Below are 22,521 nucleotides of genomic sequence, written 5' to 3' on the forward strand. Positions count from 1 at the left end.
GGCAAAAACCTAAAATGAGTCATATAAACTGAAAACCCCAAAGGCTCTAGTGCTGGTAGAACATAGTACCAGCTGGTGCTGGTAAAACAGTGTGAGCAGAGTTTGATGTCATACCACCTCATCACTGGCCAAAAGACTGCTTAGACTCTTGCTTTCCGGACTGTATCATGATGTTGAGAAAAGGGTCATCACAAACTGTAGGAGAAAAATAGATCCATACTCCATTTTTGCAAAATATTTATGAAGCTATGTCTTGTAATTCAACCATCCAGCTTTGAAGGGCACAGTTGTTCCCTGTGCAGGATGTCCTTTGGCAGTACATAAGTCCCTACTGCTTTTAGTCTGACAAGAAATTGGATTTGACATCCCCTAGTAGCTTTTTGTGGAATGCTGAATGCCATCTTGCTTGTTGAAATGCATGGTTTAAAATGACTGAAGAATAATGTTTGATAGGTTCTATTTAGCATTCACGTTTATCGATCTCAGGGGAACCTGCAAGAGAGAGGTCCATGAGGAAAGTAACAATTCATAAAAATCAAAAGTAACAGTGTGCCTAATACTTAGTGGCAGAATCAATATCTGAAGGACTTTCTGTTTTGATGCCTTTGAATGATACCACAGAAACCTTCCTGCTGCAAGGCTGATGAATGGACTCAGAAGAGGTGATTTGACAAATGTGGGTGAAAATGAACTCAGAATCTGGCCTCCCTGAACAAGACTAACTTTACTTGTTACATTCATGAAGATAAAGTAACTACAGGGAATTTGGTTTTATCCAGGGCACTCCCGTTTCAATTGATCTGCCTTGTCACATATTAGAAATATGTTTTAGCCTACAAACAACAACATTTTCTTTGGAAAGGTTTCACTTAACTAGCTGACTTTGTTTGGAGACACAAAAAATTTCGAACAAAATTAGTATTCACTTCTGAAATGGCAAAACATTCTGCAGAACACACCTTTCTGTTTCTTCCAGCTTCGTTCTCACTTTCCTCTTGTGTATGTGCCTCAGTTAAAAAAAAACCCAGAACCAAAAAACAAACCACCAGAAAAAACCTACACCAGAATTTAGCACTTTTTTCTTTTTTTTTTTTTTCGCAAGACAAAGTTAATTTTGTGTTTTCCTCATATATCTTCACCATGCTGGACATAATTATCAGACCAACCAAAGCAAACTCTTTGTGTAATGCATACTGAAGTACAAGTACATATGCTCTGTCTCATTATTTCTCCATTTTTTACTGGAAATATTAAAGAAAAGAACACGCTACAGCATATAGATGAGTGGAGGAAGGACCCAGCCTTCGGAATTAGTTTACCCATATGTCTCCCTAATTGTATATTATTTTTTGAACTACTCAGCACATCCTCTTCAGCATGACTGACTTTCTTCTGCGTACACATTAGCGGAAGCACCATCACATATTGCGTTTGGTCCAGCTTAGCATAGTCAGTCTTCTCAGCGTGGTGGAGCACCAATACAGATCAGTCAAGCGCTGGTGTGGCAGGCAATGGCATTTCTGTTGTCAATACCTGGTGGCTCCTGCCTCAGCTCTTCCTGGGTAACCGTCCTGGAAGAGCACACCCTGTGAAAGCCTGTCGCTTTTCGCCACCAAATGGCAACGTGACAGCAAGAGGGCTTCTTCATCTGGTAGGAGGGTAGCAAACAGAACTTTCCTTGCTGCAAGCCACTTCTGCGTGGAAATTCACTCTATTGTAAGTAATTTCCAAGCCATTTACATCTCTTGGAAGATGGATGCGCTTGAAAGAGTGTTTTTGTCTACTTCTTTCCTCCCCATCTTTTTTACTTTCTTTTATTCAGTCTTTTGATTTTTTTTTCTACATTACCTATTCATGTTTACAGCTAGAATTTTCTTTCTTATATTAATGCAGGCTTTTATTTTCCCCTTTGTGTTGTAACCATCCACAGCAAAAGTATAATAACAATACTTTGCATGTACATAAGGCTTAATATCTTCAAAGCACTATAAAAAGTATCCCTACTTCTGTGAGGAGGTAAGGACTGTCAGGTATGTTTTACAGAGAGGGCAAGTGAAGCAGCTGGGTAAGTAATGCAGCTAAGGACAGACCAAATTAGCAGCAACCATGACTCAGAAGTTCTTTTCAATCTTAGATAACACAACTCTGCTGCTGTATCTACAGCTGTTTCTCTTTGTTCTCTTTCAAATGCCCAAACCCAGGTTTTGTCTTTGTTTTGCAAGTGCATTTCTTACTTCAGTTCATCTCAGAATATGATAGGATTTTCCCCCCTACTTGTATTTCAAAGCAGAATTCTTTTGCTGCTCAACTACAGCAAGGTTTTTCTTACTAGTACCATTTTTTGTAGTTCAAAGCAGGGGTTTTTGACTTCTTGTAGTTCAAAGCAGCGGTCTTTCTCTTGTAGTCTAAAAGTAGGGTTCTTTTTAGCTCAACCTTAGATAATTTGTTCATCTCAGTGAATTAGATATGCTATACATAAATATTCCAGACATTAACTCTTTCCTTCGATACCCAGAAAAATCACAGTCAGCTTCAAAATCTTACTGCTTCCCACCATTTCCTTTGCCTGGCAGTTTCTTTCATGATCCCTAGTGTTTTCAGTTTCATATCTAAGAGAGACGATGTATTCAGTGCAGAAGTAGACCTGTACAGTGCTCAGACCATGGTCCCAAATGGTGCTTCTGTATTTGATTTTGGGGGGGAATGCTTATTTTGAAACACTGATGTGACTAGAATACTTCACACAGTCCTCTCTCTATTTCTGAAAAGATATTTATGAGGTTTTTTCCTGCTTTCTGAATTGTGGAAGAGTTACTTGTTTTTTTGTTTCTTTTCCTCTGTCTTGACACTCTGGAACATCAGGCTAATGCCTGTAGCTCATGACCAACTGTTCAAGCAGTGCAGTGTATTCAGTTACCCAGCACATAAGATACTGGCTAATGCACATTGTACTTTGAAAAACAGACTTTTTCACCTCAGCCTTTCATACTGTCATATGCACATAACATATATGTTAAAAAATCCTCTAATCCAGACAAACATTATTCTTTAAGAACATTCCATGAAATATCTCTCACTAGATATTTTGGGACAACCTAAAGTTACCAAATGCAGTTTGGAGGCACTAACTTGTTTCACTGATCAATTTTTAACCCTTACTTATCCTACATTTCAAAATGTCTCTCTGTGGGATGTAGCTGGAAAAGGTCTGTGCTGACAGAGTTCCATAATACATTATAATACAGAACTGAAAAGGAAACAGAAATAACCAGGCAATGTATTTTTAAAACTACACAGCTCTTAGGAGAGAGGAATGAAACTACAAAGACTGCACAATGGGATCTCTTTCAGAGATTTTCAGCTGTGGGCTATCTCCTCTCCTTGTGTGCTTGTTTCATCTACCAATTGCAGAAACTTCTTGTCTCAGTCATCCTATCAACTGTTGTAAATGTGGTGTGGCTCCATCTGACATGAATCTATGCTATCCATATACAGACCACGTAACAGAAATATATCCTAGTCTTTGATTAATAATACATTAAGTGGTATCATTTTAAGCATGGAAGATTAAAAATCTAGAATTCTTTAAAGTGATTTACAGTTCTGGCAATTGAAAACTTTTACTACCTCACTGCATGTGCTGTAGTCTGAAAGAGCGAGTGCTCATCCAGTCTCAGATGTCACCACACCATTAAAAACAAGAGGCTTGGGACTCCCCATGGTGCACCTGAGGGTTTAACTTCTTATATAATTGTCCGATGCATGTCTGCTTGTGTGCTGAAATTCTGTTCTCAACAAAGTTAATTCTTTCACCTAGTACTCCCTCTGCTCCTTTCTGAAGAAATAAAAGCATATTTCCTGTGAATTGCTAGAAGCTGTGTTAACTTTCCTCTCTCTCTGGAGGAACGCATTATAGTCATGGGAATGCAGCTGATAATGGCTGTAGAAATAACACTTCAGCTCAAAGTTTCTTTAAGTAGTACTTTGTCTGTCACCTGAGTATTCTCAGGACTGAAAACTGTTATTCTACCTGCACTGAAAAATGTGTGTGTTTTTGAAAGCATTTCTCTCTCACCCACAAATATGCACACACAATACCCACCTCTGCTGAGCTAAAAGCACTTAATACTCCAGTAAAAGTCCTCTCCACAAGTTTCTCCTATTTCTTCTTGCTTTATTAATAAAGGTTTTGTTATTTTCTGGGCAGAATATCCTTGAAATTTAATGTGTGGGAACACAAAGTCCATCTTCTTAGTCTTAGCTAACAGAAAGAGGGATGACTGGGTCCCCAGAGAGACAGAAAAATAAAAACGGAATTGCTCCATCAGGTAGCACCAAGGACTCAACCGTTTCTCCCAACTTTCATTCTGTGGAAGGCTAAGAAATGGCGTTAAATAATTCTGCATCGAATTCTCTTTGAGTCAAGGTACTCCTAACTCCCAAAATAGTAGCTGGGTTCGTAGCACCTGCCCACAGGGAAGCCAGCACTGCACGTATAATTGTGCATGGGAGCATTAGCCATAATCTTCATGCCCCTTGTAAAATATCAGGTTCTTTTATGGATAGAGGAGACATGGATAGGCCTAAGATTCACATGTCACATATCCAGAATCTGTGTTTAACCCAACAGAGCTGTGTCTTGATGAATACAACATAAAACAAGCTAAATACAAAGTGAAACAAGGCTAGCACGACACTAGGAGTGGAGCTAGATCTAGTGACAGGGAGTTTAATTTGTTGCAACAGAGTTGCTAATGAGACTGAAATTCCCCACTCACATGTATGATTCTGTCCTACAAAGTATGTATGTTGAAGGATGAAGACATCCACACTGACAGTGCCCAAAATTCACAGACCTAACAGCTCATTAGGAAAGAACTGGGGCCTTGTTTTCCGACAGCTCTCTGCAAGGTGACCTGAGCATTGGTGTGAACTACAGCTCTCACAGTGATATCCCCTAGTCACTGGGGAAACTTCTTCCAGCAACAAGACATCAGTGCCTCAGCAGGTGAGAGACAGTGGAAGCTGCCTGGGAACTACCATTGGATGGAGAGTCTGCTTACAGTGCTGCCAGGAAACAGTCCTTCTGTTCTTCTTCCTAACTGCTCTGGATAGCTCTCAATGAAACGCTTGCAAAGTATGTCTGAATGACTTACTTGCACGGAGTAATTTATCAAATTAATTTAGTCTCATTTCCTGTTTGTGGGACTGTCCACATGCAAGTCAGGATTTCCTTAAATGCATTCATTGTCCAAAGTTAATTTTGTTTAAGTATGTGGACTGAATATGAACTGTTTTCTGTATTTGGTCTCCCTGGCTCCAGAAAGATTGACAAATAATTGCAGGAGATCAAATCTACCATGTGGCCTCACTTCTGTTTCCTTACTGCCTGAGAACAGTGTTGGATGTAAAAGCTGCAAAAAGGGGGTTCAGTGGAGCCTTGCATCTGAGTCCATGAATGAGAACAGGATGTCTTCAGCTCTCACATCTTGTGTAAATGGCCACTGGCTGGCATGCACAGGGTCACTGTGAATTCCAGTCAGTAGCATCACTAGGAAAGATTGCTGCCTTGTGCTCCTTTCAGTGACTGACATGCCTAAGCAAATCTTTCATCAGCATAGATCAAGACTGAGCCACTTAGTCCGGCTTGTTCATATCCTTGCTGAGAGCTTATAAGAATTATTTTCTTGCACAGTAAACTGCGGACTATCTTTTTAAAAAACATTATATAACTTTTTTTTTCTGTGACTGACTCATCTCTCCATTATGTCACTGTTATGTTAGTAAATGCACCAAAGATGTTCCTGATTTAAGCAAACAAGCAAGAGGGCAATCAGTCCCTACATACTCAGACAAACAATCTAGACACTGAATTATAGATAGGCCTAAAGTAAATGTATGAATGTGTTCAAGCTGATTTGTTGACTCAGTTCTATAAACACCTCTTGGATTTTAATCCACACTTTACTGTTTTCTGGTTTTATGTATCATTCTATTTTTTTACAATTCATCTTCTGTGTTAGATTTCTTCATGTATTTTGTCATCCAGAGGCTTATGAATGCAGCAGATTTCAAGATGTGGGTGTGATATATATCTATTTTTCTCAGGAAAACAAAAACTAATAATAAAAAGAAAAAGCATAAAGAGGGAAGAATATGTAAAACCCAGCAACAGCAGCATCTGCAACAACAAAAGCAACAACACTTGCTATTCATATCTGAACCAACCTCACATTTTCCATTGTATTTTACTTAGGCATCTGATTTTATCTGTCCCTCTCATTCTCCTACACTCTCCTTGGTGCACATTTCTGCCGTGGGATTGGTCTGATGACCCTTCTTGCCTCTTCCATTGTCACTACAATCAAGTTAGACCTGCCAGGGAGAGTCTATCAATGGATTTAAATGACTGATGTAATTGCTTCCTTTATTTTGCAATCTTCCTAACCTTCAAAACATCAAAACTCCCCTAGAGGTTTCCAGAGGGAAAAATGGCTTTCTTAAAACTGAGAAGAACAGCATCTGAGTCCATGCTACTCAACACCTAAGATCAACCCCAAATACAGACCAGGGAAAAAAAGAACACACAGAAAAGAAAGCAGTTTCTTCATAGTGTTACCTTAAAAAGAAACAGGTGTCTATTCCTAGCAAAACAAAAAGTAAATTGTATTGAGTTTACAAGGCACAACTGTGATAGGTATATCAATGTGAAAATCAATTTGTATGAAGTGTTTATCTATTTGTCCTTTAATTTGTATGGCTGCCCTTTTGTCCCCCCAAAAATAGTCTCACAGACCTTCCTTCCTCTTTCTGTCTGTCCTAACAAACCAACAAATGTTTAAACTAGTAAACAGTAAATTGCTGCTGCTCCACGTGACACAAGGTGTACACCACTGTACTCAAATTAAGTCAGAGCAAAGCTGGTCTAAATAAAAAACACATAGCAAACCATTGGATTAGAATTTAACCTATTTTACATCTTCTTAGCATCAGCACATAATAGTGAATAATAAGGTCTCTCATTTGTACAGTATGTCTAACTTTATTGGATTGGTGACTTACCCAATTGCTTTTGTGCGCACTGAATTTTCATGCATACATATATTTCCTGGCCTGATCATAATTGTGTCTTTTAGTCCAACTAATCAATTTTGTCTATAGATTGTTTTATCTAAAGTGTACTAGATATAGAAGCAGATATATTTTGTAATACCAATCGTTTTCAACCAAGCATCTTAGATATAGCATCTCAAATTTCTAACTACAAATTGAAGGCTAGTTCCTTAGCTCCCTTTCACTTTTCTTTTTTCCCCTTTTTTTTTTACTGTTTTCCTGAAGTAAATCTGGTAGCCAGGCTTCATTAAACCCCTGAAATAAATGACTTTGACAAGATCTCAACTGATTCTTCTGGTTCCTGGAGCTTTCTTTGGACAAGCAGAACACAGTGCCTCTGTGGCTCATACTAAAACTCTCCTCTTTTTTTTTTTCTTTTTAATCTATGTCACTTTTATCTAGCACCCATCCTACATGTGTGACAAGCAGCTGAAACTAGGCTGTTGTTGGTTTCTAAATATATATCACTGTGTGAACACTTTCAAATAATTACTGATCTACCGGTGAAGTCATGAATTCAGTTGCTAACATTATATGAGACCCACATCATTAAATTCATTGCAGGATCCACTTTAGACATGTGAACTTAAGGTTACCTGGTTCTTCCTCCTGTGAAGGCAAGCCTGCCTCTTACACTTTACTTCCACTGCTTCTCAGTCATTTCAAGAAATAGGTTTTTTAGTTCGTTTCAAGAAAAACTCTTCCCTTCTTATAGGAAGTGATATTTAGTTTGAATTCTCTTAATAATAATTTTTTTTCCATCCAGCATCCCATTAACACATTAGGACACATCTCTCACTGAGCTGGGAAACGGCAGGTCCCCATTTGAGTGCATAATGGCCATTGTCTCCTTCCCAGTATATCCTAAGAAAAACAGTAATATAGGAACAGACATATCAAATATCAATCATATTTGTTTTTCCTGAAGACTGTGAGAAACTCAGGCATGTTCTTCCAGACCACATACAGTCATCTCACAGTCTTCGATATCCCAATATACTGGCACTGAGGCAAAACAGCAACACCCTTCCTGAAACCAATGACCCTTTCAGACCTATCTAAAATCTGCAAGAGAAGAGGAGATCAGGAACAAAGGAAATACACAAGACATCAATGAAGACAGAATTCAGATGAATTAACTTTTTTTTTTTTTGTGGTTTAAATTTCATGTTATAATTTCCTGCTCACAATTCTACTCTCTGTTTTTCTTATTTCTCTCCTCTTTGGTGTTTGAAGCTCTTTGTAAGCCAGGGTATTTTCAGCCAATATCAGTCCTTTTCACTGCACTCATATCCAAACCAATTTGAATTATTGTTACTTTTTTTATATTCAAGAAAGGTTATGCATGGCCAGTCTGCAGTTTCTAGGACAAAAATCAAGCCAGCTGCCCACAGAGTTCTCATATTGCTTGCTGTTTGTATTTGAAATCTCACAGAAAAGGAAAATTATTTTCTGCACAGCGCATCTGGGAACAATTGATAAATTTTATGAGACCAGAAGAAACTCTAGGTGTATTTAAGCAGGTTTTGGACCACTGTAACAAATGCTTGACCCAAGGCCTACAGAAGTAAATGGAAGAAAATTCCCACTGATTCCTGTGGTCTCTTTGGATCAGTCGTAGTTACTTAAGCCAGAGGACACAGTAAGGCACTTCTGTAATTAGCAATGCCTGACTTCTTTGCCAGTGACACAACCTCTGGGGGCAGCATATGCACTCTGTTTTCTGACAGCCTCAGAGCAGAAGCATGGAAAAATCATTTGGTGTAAGTAATTTAAAGTTATTTTAAAGCCTTACTACAGCCCTGCTGGCCCTGTGGCTTTGTTGGTTCTACACAGACCTAAGGTGATTAAGGATGCAAGATGAGCACAGGCTACTGCTCCTTCTGTGAATATGAGATTCGCACACTAAACACTTTGTATCAACAAGCAAGCTGCAGAGAATGAAATGTCAGGGGTTAAAAGAAGAGTTTTCACTGAGGACAATAATCAAAACGCTGAATTTATGCATCAGGTTTGTGTCACAGAAGCCCTCACTTGACACGTTTGTAATGCAGCTTTTTGCTGCCATGCCCATTTCCTGATCTTGAACCAGCTTGGTGCTCAATGTAAAGCAGCTCACCACACAGGTGAGCAGCCTTCTGGTGCATTGCATAGCATCTAGGATTGTTGTCAAGTCTTCTCATAAAATATGCTGTGTCCTAGTCTCTCTCACTGACTCCAGAGTCTACCTGTGCAATTCTGTGGAAAATTAGTGAGTTCTTTTGCAACTAATGCAAATAAGCAGAATCTGGCCAACACAATGCAGTCTTATTTTCTGTAACTTTTAAAAAATATACTATGTATTCCTAAAAAAAATTATGCAGTGTAGAAACAAAATTGATGGGTTATATTATAAAAACCTGCAATGAGAAAATTAAGAGGTAGAGGTAGGTGCTGAAAAGTAGATCTTCAGTTGAGATTTGGAAGAAAATTAAGAGTTTATGACTCAAAGATCTACATAGAATCAATTTCAGATGTCAGGAACTGCACTTAAAAATACATCAGGATTTGTGAGTTGCACAGAGACACAGTAAAAATTCCACTGTAAGATGAGTGTGAAAAATAAGGATGATAATTGAGAAAGAAAACACCAAATAAAATATCCCAGGGCAAGATTTGTGTAGCATCCAAGGAATACAAAATCCAAGTGAGAAATAAAATAGGGAGCTCACGAGAGAGACAAGGCTGTCCTTTTGAGAAAGTGGGTAAAGCCTCAGGAACCTTCCGCTTTGGAATGCCATGGAAGAGACAACTGAACTAGCCAAGGTAGGTGTGTACCAATAACATGGCAGAGGAATCCAGCTGACAGAAAGGCCAGGAAGGGCAGGCTTGGACAGTGCTCTGTAATTGCAGCATCAGTAGGGTGCATGCTGTTTTCCCCTGGAAGAGATTGCTTTGGAACACCTATATCTCTTCAGTATCTCTATAGTATCACTCTGTTATCACAGTACCCCACAAGTTTAAAGACCATTATTTATCCCTAAAGGTTATCATTCCAAAGGTACAAATTTAGGAATGGTAAAAATGGTACAAATCAGATCGTTGCATTGCATATGTGCTTACTTGGAATGTGATGAAGGAGCAGAGCAATCTTTGTGCATTGATTAAAATTGCTGCTTCTCTTCAGACTTGCCATACAGACAGGTGAGATGTCTCTCTCAGTCCACAGTGTAGAATGACCAAAATATCCAATAAAAATAGTATTTACACATGATTTTTGGTTTAGCATTGCCCCTGGGCCTGATCAGAGGGATTGAAAATGCTGGGCTTTTCATGTCAACACTAAGGGCAGTTAAGGAAGAGACTGTTCTTCTTTCCTTCAAACAGGCAAGAAACCATGGTGGTATGTTTGAAATCATCTCTGTCTGTCCCTTTTCAGTTAAAGCTGGTCATAGCTGACCTATTCTTTATTAAACCTTAATCCATAGCTGCTTCTGAGCCACCAGTGATTCAGGGTCTGGACTTGCATTCCAACCAGCTCTACACTATTAGGCAAGGATGCAGAAAAAAATGCTGTTTGCCCCCATGCTTAGTTTTCTTCTCTAATCATCACACTGCAATGTGAAGGTTCACAATTAAAAGAGAATGGAGCTTAAAAAAGGGCTACCTGGTGTTTCTAGCACTGTTTTTGCTAATAATATTAAGTTGTAGCCAGTTACTTTTCTGTGATTTTTTTTTTTTTCTGGAAGCAGTCCAGTCATGGAAGAATTAGCATTGAAATATATGAATATTTTATGCCTGAAGTGTGATAGGCACATATTTATTCACACAGAGTTTCTCACAGCTCAGCATTTATGTTGTTTTCTCTGCTTTTGACATCACCTGAATAATATGAAGCTCCCTGGCATATTATACTTGACAAAACTAATTCTTTCTTACTCGGTCGTGCAACAAAATTTTCAGACTTATATCCTTCAGTTATTTCAGCTTAGCAGATTAAAAAAATTAAATATCCTATCACTCCTCGCCCCTTTTAGTTCAGAGAACCTCATTTTGTCTCTTTATGCCTTCATATTTATGTGAGGACTTCTGGTCCAATCACATAAAGTGTTGACAAGGTATGCACAGTATTTTCTTTCCACAGCCCAAGTCCAAACTAATTTTTTATACAAATATTTCTTATCAAAGTAAACAGCATCCTTCATTAAAGTGTAACAAGATATGGTCCAGTAATACAGACCAGGACTTTAACTTTCTTCTTTGAACTGTTAAAGGATCCAGAGTTCCTTCACTTCTTTCTTCTAGGTGCCTTGGATAACAAGTGCTCCCTCTAAACATTCTTCTATTATTTTGTTCTCATTTTCTTCTCAACGCTATCTGAGAGTAAACATCCATCTGAAAAGAACTGTCAGCCTTGTACCATTTGAGGTTTTTCCTATCCTATTTCCCCATATCCCTGCCCTATTTCTTCATGACACTTTCATGAGGCAATGCTATCTGAAACCTAAAAGTTCTCTCCCAAGTCAAGGACCTTCAGGGTTCTCAAGTATCATTACTGCTGAAAAGGGGGACCAAGTGATAATCCCTATAGAGTAGCTGCTATTTCTTGTAATCAGCAGGGATCCATTTGAGATGGTTTCTTTAGCTCTGAGGTTCCCCATCATGGACTGAGATCAGAAGAGCTGGTGCCTAGACTGAGTCTTTTGAAATTCTCTGCTGTATCAGACATGACTTGTCCCAAGACTTTCTGAGGCCATATAAAGACAGGATATAATACACACCATGAACTTTTGTGGGAGGACATAACTGTAGCTTAGTTAACTGGCAGAGTTAGTTATGAAATAACACAGTTTGACTACAGGTCCCTTATCCAGTACATGTATTTATCCAAGCAAATTTACAGCAGATGACAATCACATTCTGACACTCCTCCTTCTTGTACTAATATTAAAAAATGAGGCTCTTATCTGGGCTTTGTCAGCAGTGCTTTTGTAAGCATTAACCTAAGGGTGGCTGGAGCAGAGCAAAGACAAATATCAGTGAGGAGCCTCACTGTGATTTGCTATAGTACTTAATGGGTTTTTGTGGATCTATTAGAAGTCAGATGAATATTTTAAAATCAGTGAAATCTGAAACTTTTGCTTTTACAGGTGTTGCTGTCAGAAACTATTTTCTCTGTTTCAGAACACCTATGACTCTCAGAGCTTTGACACACTGACCAAGAAGACAAGTTTTCTTAAAGCAAAGCCAGAGTCTCACATTTGTAACTGTCAACCCAGATATTATACAAGACTCCAAATCCAGCTGCGCTGTCCTCTACTTTTTTTTTAATCCCTCTCTGTCATTCAGAATTCCTTATTTAATCTGTTTGATTTGTCACATTATTTGATTCAATAACATTAAATTTAAAGAAGAAAACTGTAGTTGTTGTCTGTATTCTTGCTAAATGCATACTTCTTGAGGTGTAACTTTATAGTGTGCCTACTTCTGTTAAACTGCACATTATCATAATAGTAACACCGAACAGTTATTTAGTTACCTAAGCATCATCTGAATAGTTGACATTATCGTTTAGGCAGCAGTTATTACTTTCTAATTTAAAATACAAACAACACAGTAGATAAGTATGCAAGACTTCTACAGTAGTTCTGTATGCAAGATACATATAAAAGCAGTGGCTAAACATCACCTGCAAAATAGCTACAATGGCCTGTAAAATGGCACTTTAAGATGCAACTACATGCACATGGTAATAGAGTCAGATAGACTATTAGTATAACCCACTACTTATTTCTATATGCATGCATGTAGCTTGAAGAAAAAACTTAGGTCTCTTTTGCCAGGTTTTTGTTGGTTTGGATTTTTGTTTGGTTTTTTTTTTTTTGGGGGGGAGGAGGGCATTTGACATTTAGGACACTAAAATAGCTCCATGCAATGTTTGTTAGACTTTTTAAAAAATTTGGATGCAGAATTTTTTCAAAGATATAAACAAACAAAGAAATGTAAATATATATGTATAGATTGGAAAAACAGTATTTTCCATCATCAATTTTTGAATCAAATACCAGAGCTCTCTACCTCATGTAGACATTAGTTACTGGGACATCTATGAATCATTTAGCAAGAATGTAAGTTGTATAGGAGTCCATCAGTTAGGCAATTCCTTGTCCAATTTTTCTCCTACACAAATGTAAAAAATTAAAAGGATATGCCAGTAAGCTTTCATTAAAAAAGAATTATAATTGAGGAATCTTGGACGTACTTTTCAGATAAAATCTTATTTTCTGCCTCAGCTAACATAGGCTATTTTGTAAATCCTAAGAGTGAACTTCTGAGAACAAAATTGTTCTCCTATCAATCTTGCCACCGTCATCTTGCACACCTTTCTATAGCTCCACAAATGAGGGTTGTTATTATTTTTAGAACTACACAACACAATTCCCCGTGGTAGTGTTATCAGATGTAAAATAACAACAGAAACAGTCTGCAGAACATACCAGAGCTAATCAATAGTACTAGAAAAGAGAGCATTTCAATCAGAATTTTTTACTAGCAGGAAAATATGTAGTACCAACAACTCATGTTCTGACTGTAAAACAACGTCTTTTTAGTATCTGCTTCCTAGCATACAAAATGTTTCATTTAATTAATACAACCCATATTCTGATATTTGAACCTTACATGTATTTTGCCTTTTGCTCGCAGATCTTTTCAAAATCCACTAGCTTTTACTATATTTATACGTGATTTTCTAAAACAAGCGTTCACAGTGGATTTCTTTTTCTGTTGACCAAGACAGACTGGAAGATCTGGAGACCTAGTTCTTGCTCAGAGAATGGACAAGCCTTTGAAATGCTACTGTTTTTCTCATTCTCTTCTTGTTCAATGTAAAGGAAAACCATAGTCAGTTCTCATTTATAATGACTTATTATTGTACCTCCTTTATCATCTAGAGGATGAGTATCTCATTCTCAGTTCAGTCATGGCAGAATCATGCCTTGTAGTAGATTTTTAGGCATTTTTACAGTTTACCAGAGATGGTCTCAGCACAAACAGGGCCCCATGAAACTACTGTATGTTAATCTCTGCTATAGCCCTATAAATTATTCTGATACGCTTTTGAACCTGATCTTTACATTTCTCTTGTAATCTCTTTCTTTTTGTTGCTTCATACAAATCGTTTGCTATTAAAAGCACTTTCTAGTGATAATGTTCCCCCACTTATCCTGGATTGAAACAGCTCCCAGAACATATTAACAACTGGCTTTATTGTACAAACGAGCCACTCATACCTGTTTTCTTTTGGGGGATAGCCATATTCAAAGGAAAATGCTTCCACTGCTTAACACTGCACTGCTATCTTAAGCAAACTTTCAGAACTAGTTGCTTACAGTAGGCACAGCTCTGAGGAAGAGGTGAGGGTAAACATGCCAGAAATAGCCCCACTAGGCAATGAACTCATCGGTACATTTTCATGTCACGATTTCTGCATAGGGGACTATTTTGTAATGGTGTCTTCTGAGGACACATTCATTCTTCTTTTACTCGCCCATGCACTGCCTTGGTAGCAAACAAATCTCCCAAGAGACAACAAGGAACATGGAATGGCTGCACAGCTTCTTTACAGCGAAGAGCCCTGATTCCTATGAGGTTGTCATATTAAGGCAGGTTGGATTCATGTATGCAAGCAAGGATGCTCCTTCAAATAACATCACACTATATAAAGTCTGTAGAAGTTATTTCAGAAAGAAGACAAAGGTGATCACAGGGGAGAGATTTTTTAATTTTCTTTCATTGCAAGTTAATTCCATTAGCACTGAGCTTGATGCTTCGAAATTTGACCCTGAATTATCAGTAACAATCAGCCCATGTTTTGGATTGAAAAAGATCTAGTGCTGAACTGCAGTCAGGTAGGTCTGGATTTTGGGAGTACTACAATGATGTGAGTTGCTGTCATGACCTTTTTTCCAATTCAGAGAATATGTGAACCAGATATAGAGACTAAAGTCCTCTGGTTTTTATTCTTCACTGAACTAACAAAAAATCCCAAACCCCACCCATGGGGGGATGCAGATTCAGAAAAAAGAATTTCAATCTGCATCTCTAGGGATCATAGATTAGATTTCTTCTTGAAGGAAGATTCAATTAGGCTCCTGCTTGAGAAAAATATTGTAAAGTAAGTTTTATTTTGTGCACAATTCCTTATTTAACGGGAAGCAAATCATCACATATTACTTCTAAGAAGACTGCCTGCAAAGTCAGATATTTTTTAGTATGATGAAATTTTTAATTATATGTTCCTGTTCTACTGAAAAAGTTTATTTTTTTTTTTTGCTGTAAATAGAAACAGGTTAGAGAAGACTTTAGGTTTGCTCAAGTACGTGATCTTATACTATTATTATTTAACACTTTTTGTGAACTAAAAATAAAGAAACTGCTACAGCAATAGGTCCAAATTTAACTGACATGGTCCCTTGAGACTGCAGTACAGATTCAATGCAAAGACCTCAAAGCACTGCCTCAGCAAAACTATTTTCCTAGCAAAAATTATGAATAAAACCCTTCAGTGAGGAATGACTGGTCACACTTCTGCACCAAAGGGAGGATGTTGGCTTGTATGCAGATAGAGGAGCTGGAAATAAGTCTGTTCCTTAAGCAATTTAAGGAAGGAGGAAGCCTCATTTTCCTATGAAGATCATTACTGTAATGGCTGAAAGTAAACTGCAATCTGACATGAAGTGTTGATGCACAAAGAACTAAAAGTTTAAAAGTGGAACATGTTACGCATAATTAAATATGGATCCTTACTAATCAATAGTGAGTGTATAATTACATTTCTCAAGGTTATTTAGGCAGGCTGTTGTGAAGAGACAGACTGAATAGAGTCAAGTAGGTAAACCAGAGAATCAAAGATGTGCTCTGAGTGCTACTGAGCTGTTTGCAGTCAGTCTTGTCATACTTGAAAGGCTCATATTGAAATTTTTACCAGTAGTCTCATTAAGGAGCCATGAAGCAAGGTTAAGGAGGCCTCCAAGAATAGGTAAATCTACTTAAGCAATCCTGCAAAACCACTCCAGCAATGTTGTCTGTGTCTATCTTATCCAGGGTATCTCTGCATTTCTACACTTTGAATGGTAGTAAACAGAACTAGATCACATTCCTTCAGTCAGTGCACATTGGTTTCTTAAAACGGGTTTGATAAACTCTTCTCTTTAAAATGGTAAGATGAGAAATGTTAAACATGTAAGACTAAAATGCTAATTTCCCTGATGGAAGGTTCTGTTTCAAGCCTACGTGTTAACCACTAGACATGATTACAACAAAAAATAATATTTAGAAATACTTTAAAGACAATGACTTAGCAATGTGATAATTTGAAGATGTCAGGTAGGTTTATTAGTATCATTCTTCCAACAGACAGAAATGCCAAGAAATATAATTATTTCTGCTAACTTTGGAGTTAAAAAATCAACACCTGAAAAACTCTCCTCCCACTGATTACATCAATTTTAAAAGAGAATTCATGTCAAGCAGCTTTGAAGCTTTTAATTTCATCATCTTATGCCCAGTAATTTGGATTCTATTAATTTGAAAAGAGTCCTACATCCATATGACACCTCTCAAGGACAAGGGCTCAGAGGCTCTGTGGAGCACCCTGAGTGTGCACACACCTCCCTGCAGCCCCTACAACACTAGATCCCCTCACTGACGCAGACAAACAGCAACATTGACTGAGCGTGTATGAAATCTCATGAAATGCTCAGGCTCTGACATACACAACTTTACGGTAAGATTCTGTAAAATGTTTTCCTGTAGCTCACTGTAATTGGAATTCCTTTAACTGAATTCATACAGTAGCTATAATCAAAATACTGGAATTTCTTTCAAATTTAAGGTAATAAGAAGAGACAAAGTGAAGGGGAAAACACTGATCAAGTTCATATGAAGGCATGAGTTTCCAAACAGGTCGGGATGGATTTTAGCTGGGTTTTTTTTTTCATGAAACCCAGATCATCATCTTTGTATTCATATGGAGACATATGAGACTCTACTCATACTGACTAAACTTGATGGAAACCCAAAAAGCACACACACAATGTATATCATATATATATAAAATACCTATACTGAACTTTTTAAGAGAGTAAAAACCCAAATGGATAGAGCTTCAGATGTATGGCCTGAACAAACTCTCTATCATTTTCTCCCGTAAAAACAAAGCCACTACTTTTGGGGTTTGTGTAGTATTTTGAGATTTCCTGATGAAGAATCTTTACTCTCTGTAGACACTGAAGGTTACTGCAGATTTCCACCAGATTTTTTACCAACAAGGATTTAAACTACAAGGATGCAAAATAGTAAATATTTTCTCACACAAACAATTTTTATTTACTTTAGCCATAACAGTAAGTTCAGCATGATTGCTAAAGTAAATGAAAGCCACTTAGAAATCAGACTGCCTCAGTCTCAATCCTTTTGACTCAACTGTTCTCCATAGAAAATTTCCTATAAATTTTTGTAACTGTTTTGTTTTAGAACCACATCTTCATGTTAGCACTAAAAATGTATTTGGCCATCATAATTTTTTCCAAACTCTACTGTTCATGAATTCTGATAAGACCAGATGGGCAATAACTGGCCTATAAACAGAAAAAGCACAAGAATAACTGTACCAATAAATGCATTAAATTTGATAAAGCACAGACTTTGCAATAAACTGTTAAGGTTTTCCATTACGTGCATATTCTCTCCCCTTGGACATGGTTTTGCTGGGTGAGGTACAGAGCAAGCAAACACTCCAGTCCAAGAGGTCTGGTGCTGGGTACTCCTCAGCTGGCAGCTGCTTATGTATTGACACAAAAAATACATGTGTCAATGTATTCCAGCTTATTGGCCCACTTTCCTTTGAGAAGCTGTTTAGGAACAATAAACCAGAAGCTAGGTTTCTGAGGTAGAGGAAAATCCCTCATAAATATGAACAAGACATCTCTTTATTTAACTTCCCTTAGAAAACAGATACAGAGTTTGATTCAGCACTGATTAATAACATTTCCTAAATTAGATTCTGTCACTCTTAATCTAAGCATATATAAGGGAGTTTAAATAGATATAAATTTGACATTACAGAGATGAAAATTGTTTTTGTTTAAACAGACTGCCAGGACCCTGGCCACTGGGTTAGCTCTGAGTGCCCAAGTCATATCTGTGCTCGTTGACCATAAGCAAGACTTCTCCCAGACTCAGGAAGGACAAGACCCAACAGATTTCACTCATTAATTTACCAAGAGACCTCAGTGCAGAAATTTATTATTTAGTTTGTTGGCCAGACTGGGATCACTGTTCAAAGCTCACAGTTTGTTTTACAGTGCAGTTTATCTGAACATTACACTTCACCCACCTACCAAGACCAGGTCTACTTTTTGCCGTACAAATTGATCGTGTTTATTAATAACAACAAAGGCAAACCCTTTTCTCACAGCTCTTACCTTACATCTAAAGTATCTGTTGCTGTTATGAATTCTCAAAGGAGAAATATAGCAGATCTTGGATGCTAGAAAAGAGAGAGAAAAATTCTTATCAAGAATTTTGTTCCAAAAAGCACTTGAAAGTTTTAAATGCTGCTGCACAGGCTATTCTCTTACTGAGCTGAGCCTTAAAAAACCTTTTCTTTATTTTTTCAGAGTTTCAAATTAGACAACCAAGTGTGTTTCAATTGCTTCTGAGCTGCTTGTGAGTGCATAGTAATAGCAAGGCCAGTCCTCTCATACTGCTCAGCTGATGAAAGTGAACATCACTCTCATTTGCCCTCATTCAGGAGAAGTCTTAATGGGAAGCAGAGCTCAAAAGAAATTGGCATTTTGAGAAAAATGGCTATGTGGGGAAGAGCACTTTTGTTAATAGTAATTGGAGGACACACTGCAACATCTTTTCCAATTGTCTGAAAATCTGTGGACAATCCAGAGCCCCATTTACCCCCATTTTCTGCCAGAGTAATTCCACTGACTGTATTGTAATGATCCCTATTTTACACCAGGGTTAGCAAGAACATGGTTACACTCCTGTTTTGAAGTCCCTAGTAAAGGTGCAAATATCTAAAATCCAGAGAGAACAGATGCTTAATCCACATTATTCCTAGAGGTCAAGGTTCTGAGAATGAGGACGAACACTAAAAAGACAAAAGAAATGTTAGTTTGACTCAGTGTCTCACCATAAAATACCAGAAGCATAATGACATGTTAACTTCAGCAAAGGATACAGAAGGTGACAAGGTTATTTCTTTATATCAGCTGAGATATCTCCTGTGACAAACTACTGTTCTGCAGTGCAGCCTACTTCATCCTCATACAAATGCAGAACAAAGAGAGTGAAAACAGAGCTTTTCTCTCCCATCTTCTTTATTTTTTTTTTTTCCACAGCATTACTCAGAGGTAGGTTACAGCCAAGCTGATGGCTTTTCAAGACACTTTTTACTCAGTAATTTTGTAAGTACATTATTAGACAAAATTATTTGCAAGCACATAGCTGAATAGTAAAATCACTTCATTCCTAGAATCTAGCAGCCATCAGGTAGGAAAAGTTTAAGTTTTTGGCAGTTCATCTGTATCTCTACCTTCCTTGCCATTTGCCCACATTGATTCTGCAGTTCTGATGCATGTTAGACTTATGGGCTAATAACTAAATATTGAAGAGTATTCTTTAGCTTAGATACAGGTCTCAGGGATGAGTGATGATTACTTAATACCAGTCTTTAATTAGTTTGCAGAGATTTGTAACCTCAGGAGCCTGAATCCCCAAGCCATCACTCTGTTGTTCGTTCCTCCTTATAACTGAGTTTGGGTGAGGAACAGTCATATTTTACCATAAATTACGCTTGCTTCTCTGAAGAGAAAATGAGAACTGAGAACCAGAGAAGGCCAGCTGGGAACCAGTTTAAGAAAACCCTGCCCCTGCAATGCTCTGTGCTTCTTATTCTTGCTCTTGCCATTGCCATTACCTTAGTCCTACTGATTTGACTGTTTGTGTGTCCACACCATTAAGAAGATACATGAAAGAAACCATTAAAAATAATAAGAAAAGAAAACTGTAGTGGAATAGCTGTTCTGTTAGTGCATTAGTAAATGAAAGGACTGAAGCACTTCATAGAAGGGAAAAGAGAATAACAAATGCAAGAAGCCAAGTCAGGTTGGGAGCAGTGAGCGCTAGCGGAATAGCAAAGATGTCCAACTAAACAGGCCTGCGATGGCAATAATTTGGCTCTTCTTATTTCAAGAGTATTTTTCTAAGTCCTGATAATTCTTATACAACAGTAAAAGACCTGTCTTCAGGTAATCTAGTGCACATAACAAAATGAAACATTCTAGTGATCAATCTCCGCAGAAACCAGTTGTGAACTACAAAGACCTAGACTTCAGTAATTATATCTGTAGCCGGGGTTTCTGACTAAACATGACTTACACTCCTCCTTTGGATTAGGACAAAAAGCAGCAATGTAGAGAGACAAAAGGGTGAATCCACACATTATTTCTGTTCCAAACACCATATTTTAAAAATACATTGTAATACATTTTTCAAGAAGTAAAGAATTTGTACAAGTACAGAGCCTGCTTCAACAGGTCTAAGGGTGTCATCCTTGCTACAGAAAGAAATATATGACTTTCTAGGGTTTCTTTCACCTCAGGGCTTGATAATAAAGCTAGGTTTGGAGATATTTTCCTTACAAAATGGTTAGGAAAAGTATTGTACAGTAAGGCAGTTTTTCACAAGGTGCTTATTTAAACTCTTCAAACCTTCTCAGCAGATGCTGTCATTTTCTTCATTCGTTTAACTAACTGAACTTTTGAAGCCCATCAGTAACAACAGCAAAGCTTTCAAGTCCTTTTGTTTTGGACTCCTGTTCTGAAGTTGGGTTGTTTTCCTGCAAAGCTGATCAGCTAGAGGATATGTTTCTGTTTCCATTGAAAGCCAAACCCGCTACAGGATTAGATATGTAAGTAAAATGTTTCTCCCTAGTTTTAAGATTTGCTATTAATTTACTTTGTTTGGTTGTGTATCTTCTCCATAATTACTCTGTTGAATAATATTAAGTCAAATATACTTTACTGGACCAAGTAGTATGCAGTATTTTGTATTCTGAAATGTTAATTCAGCCCCTGAGTCATCTGATTTTAGTGGAAAAAGTTACTTCTCTCTGATCACTGAGCAAAAAACATTGGAAATTACATATTTCAAGACCAATTTGTAATGCAATTAGGCAACACGTCAGAGATTATGACATAGAGAAGATGAGAAATACACTTGATCTTCCTTCCAGTATTTTTTGTCTATATATCTCCTTTTGATTTGTAACATCCTCCCTGTTTCTTGTTTCACATGGTAAGCAGACAATCCAATCTTGATAGAATGACAAGAGAATCAACCAGTTTTGTATGTGAGCTGCTGGGAATATTATGTACAGAATGTATTAAATAATTTTTTCTTGTTCTTGTTTTACATTTTGAGGATTTTGGAGTTTTCTCATGACTCTACTTTAAATGAGTGAGGGAAAACTACAGAATGTTCTAACATTAAAATTCTGGTTCTTGGAATTGCAACACAGTGATAAGAAATAATTATTAGCAAAACATACACAGCCAAATACAAGGATGGCATACCACAAATTTCTTACAAGTAGTTAGTTTCTCATATTTGGTGTTTTGTTAAATGTACTTGAAGGGAAATTCCAATTAAGTAATTACTACTAATATCCCTAGGCTCTTACAGACTAAAACGATAACAGGAGCAGGTTGAATATTTGACCTTATGCCAATAACACCAGTTAATAAACAATCCCAATTGAAATGTATGAGAACTATGGATTTCATTAAGTTTTCTAAGGATTTCTTCACCTTCAACCAATTCCAGCTGGGAAGTGCTCAATAATCTAACGACACCAGCAGTACAACATGCTCTTAATGACAAATAAATGTCATTGCTGAAAATTTCCCATACAGGTGTAAGCAGGTCTGTAGGCTGCAGGTGGCCCTAATCACACTGTTTCATTCCTTGCTTTTGCACCTGAGCTATTGTGTAGATTTTAAAAGTAATGGATATAATTTCCTAGAGAAAATGAATTGCTGCTCTGCCTTTTTTGCTCCTTGCTCTCTGGTATTCAGTAATGTGCTCATAGACTTTCATATGCATGGTATGATTGCTTTGCCAATCTCACTTGAATTCCTACAGCTGATCACATACAACTTCCTTCACAGCTTTGTCTTCACGTCGTTGCACTGCAGTATTGGCTAATGCAGTCCTTAAAAAGCATCCCACTCCTATTTTCCAGTAAAAATATATTTTGTGAGGGTCAAACTAATTTGCCAGAAGCCTTACTGTTCTTGCAACACTTAGTCTTGAGTGTGTCTAAATTTATATCTATTACTTGTGTGCTCTTGT

General features: G+C 37.5%; 1 long non-coding RNA gene across 1 annotated transcript in view; it reads right to left on the reverse strand.

The window, feature by feature from the left end:
* The window catches only part of LOC108500880, a 96,439-nt gene that overhangs the window by 11,754 nt on the left and 62,164 nt on the right, over window positions 1-22,521 (reverse strand). Inside the window, exon 3 of the long non-coding RNA XR_001876046.1 lies at window positions 18,579-18,643. This is a non-coding gene — a long non-coding RNA (uncharacterized LOC108500880). The remainder of the gene's footprint in view (window positions 1-18,578; window positions 18,644-22,521) is intronic.

The sequence above is a fragment of the Lepidothrix coronata genome, unplaced genomic scaffold (genome assembly GCF_001604755.1).
Source record: "Lepidothrix coronata isolate B3197 unplaced genomic scaffold, Lepidothrix_coronata-1.0 Scaffold96, whole genome shotgun sequence".
Lineage (NCBI taxonomy): Eukaryota > Metazoa > Chordata > Aves > Passeriformes > Pipridae > Lepidothrix > Lepidothrix coronata.